We start from the raw sequence: 3,173 nt of genomic DNA on the forward strand, positions 1-3,173 counted from the left end.
TTCAGTTCAGTCGCTCACTCGTGTCCAACTCTTTGCAACCCATGAACCGCAGCACGCCAGGCCTCACTGTCCATCACAAACTCCTGGAGTCCACCCTAACCTATGTCCATTGAGTCAGTGATGCCATCCAACCATCTCATCTTTTGTCATCCCCTTCTCCTCCTGCCCACAATCTTGCCCAGCATCAGGGTCTTTTCAGATGAGTCAGCTCTTCGCATCAGGTGGCCAAAGTATTGGAGTTTCAGCTTCAATATCAGTCCTTCCAATGAACACTCAGGACTGATCTCCTTTAGGATGGACTGGTTGGATCTCCTTGCAGTACAAGGGGCTCTCAAGAGTCTTCTCCAACACCACAGTTCAGAAGCATCAATTCTTCAGCACTCAGCTTTCTTTATAGTCCAACTCTCGCATCCATACATGACCACAGAAAAACCATAGCTTTGACTATACATACCTTTTTTTTTTTTAATACGTACCTTTGTTGGCAAAGTAATGTCTCTGCTTTTTAATATGCTATCTAGGTTAGTCATAACTTTACTTCCAGAGAGTAAGCATCTTTTAATTTCATGGCTGCAATCACCATCTGCAGTGATTTTGGAGCCCAGAAAAATAAAGTCAGCCACTGTTTCCCCATCTATTTCCCATGAAGTGATGGGACCGGATGCCATGATCTTAGTTTTCTGAATGCTGAGCTTTAAGCCAACTTTTTCACTCCCCTCTTTCACTTTCATCAAGAGGCTTTTTAGTTCTTCACTTTCTGCCATAAGGATGGTGTCATCTCCATGTCTGAGGTTATTGATATTTCTCCCAGCAATCTTTGATTCCAGCTTGTGCTTCCTCCAGCCCAACGTTTCTTATGATGTACTCTGCATATAAGTTAAATAATCAGGATAACAATATACAGCCTTGACGTACTCCTTTTCCTATTTGGAACCAGTCTATTGTTCCATGTCCTGTTCTAACTGTTGCTTCCTGACCTGCATGCAGGTTTCTCAAGAGGCAGGTCAGGTGGTCTGTTATGCCCATCTCTTTCAGAATTTTCCAGAGTTTATTGTGATCCACACAGTCAAAGTCTTTGGCATAGTCAATAAAACAGAAATAGATGTTTTTCTTCAACTCTTGCTTTTTTGATGATCCAGCGGATGTTGGCAATTTGGTCTCTGGTTCCTCCACCTTTTATAAAACCAGCTTGAACCTCTGGAAATCTACAGTTCACATATTGCTGAAGCCTGGCTTGGAGAACTTTGAGCATCACTGTACTAGCGTGTGAGATGAGTGCAATTGTGCGGTAGTTTGAGCATTCTTTGGCATTGCCTTTCTTTGGGATTGGAATGAAAACTGACCTTTTCCAGTCTTGTGGCCACTGCTGAGTTTTACAAATTTGCTGGCATATTGAGTGCAGCACTTTCACAGCATCTTTCAGGATTTGAAATAGCTCAACTTGAATTCCATCACCTCCACTAGTTTTGTTCGTAGTGATGCTTCCTAAGGCCCACTTGACTTCACATTCCTGGATGTCTGGCTCTAGGTGAGAGATCACACCATCGTGATTATCTGGGTCATGAAGATCTTTTTTGTATAGTTCTGTGTATTCTTGCCACCTCTTCTTAATATGTTGTGCTTCTGTTAGGTCCCTACCATTTCTGTCCTTTATTGAGCCCATCTTTGCATGAAATGTTCCCTTGGTATCTCTAATTTTCTTGAAGAGATCTCTAGTGTTTCCCATTCTATTGTTTTCCTCTATTTCTTTGCATTGAACGCTGAGGAAGGCTTTCTTATCTCTCCTTGCTATTCTTTTGAATTCTGCGTTCAAATGGGTATAGCTTTCCTTTTCTCCTTTGCTTTTCGCTTCCTTTCTTTTCACAGCTATTTGTAAGGCCTCCTCAGTCAGGCATTTTGCTTTTTTGCATTTCTTTTTCTTAGATCTTTGCAGTTTTAGCTTTTGGAATTTTTTGTTTCTTAAGTATGAATATTATTTTCCTGCTTTGGATCACATTAATGTATATCTCATTTTCTGTCTGTTTCAGTACTTCCATATTTTAGTAAGGAGAATAGGAAGTACCGTATTAACCAATATTATCAATCATCAATATATTCTCAGGAGATTGTAATTTCTAAATTTCTTCTTGACTTTTAAAAATACTTAAAATTAGACATTTTCTTGTAATGTATTTTATTATAAAATATACATATTAATTATAAAAAATAACATTTACACAGTACAAAAGCATATATAGTAAAAAAGAAAAGTTCCCATCTTTTTGCATCAGGCTTTCCAGTTCTCAGAGAAAACCGCATGTTCCTACAGGATTTTTTTAATGCATGTATCTTTTTGCCTGAATGAGTTCATTATACTTTTCCAAAGTTTTTTTGTTTGTTTTTACAAAATAATAGCAAGTTAAAGAGCTTCTGAAAAGTATTCTTCAGTGCTACTATTAAACTGTTAGGAATTGTTTTGGAATTTAAGGCTAAGTGAAGCCTTGAAAAGAAAGTGTTAGTTGCAGTTTTATCCAACTCTTTGCGACTCCATGGACTATAGGCCACCAGACTCCTCTGTCCATGGGGTTTTCCAGGCAAAAATACTGGAGTGGGTTGCTGTGCCCTCCTCCAGGAGATCTTCCTGACCCACGGGTTGAATCTGGGTCTCCTGCATTGCAGGCAGATTCTTTACCGTCTGAGCCACCAGGGAAACCTTCAGTTCAGTTCAGTTGTTTGGTCATGTCTGACTCTTTGCGACCCCATGGACTGCAGTACCCCAGCCCTGTCCATCACCAGCTCCTGGAACTTATTCAAACTCATGTCCATTGAGTCGGTGATTCCATCCAAACATCTCATCCTCTGTCATCCCCTTCTCCCGCCTTCAATCTTTTCCAGCATCAGGGTCTTTTCAAATGAGAAAATGGGAAGCTTTAACAAGTATTAAATAAAAATCTCTGTATCATTCTACTTAAATTTATTCTGATATGACAGTGTGACTTCTTACAAGTGTTATTTCACTTTTATTTGTTCTGTTTTCTATTCCCCACTCCTACCTCCCATCCCAGTCCCCAGATCATGGGCTTTTCTTGTATTTGTTTTCATGAATGGTGTTTATTGAGTTTCTCCCTTGTGTCAGGCACGGTGCAGGGCACTGCATGTACAGTGTTGAGGAGAATAGATAGGACCTGCTACCC

The sequence above is a fragment of the Bos indicus genome, chromosome 4 (genome assembly GCF_029378745.1).
Source record: "Bos indicus isolate NIAB-ARS_2022 breed Sahiwal x Tharparkar chromosome 4, NIAB-ARS_B.indTharparkar_mat_pri_1.0, whole genome shotgun sequence".
NCBI classification, from domain to species: Eukaryota; Metazoa; Chordata; class Mammalia; order Artiodactyla; family Bovidae; genus Bos; species Bos indicus.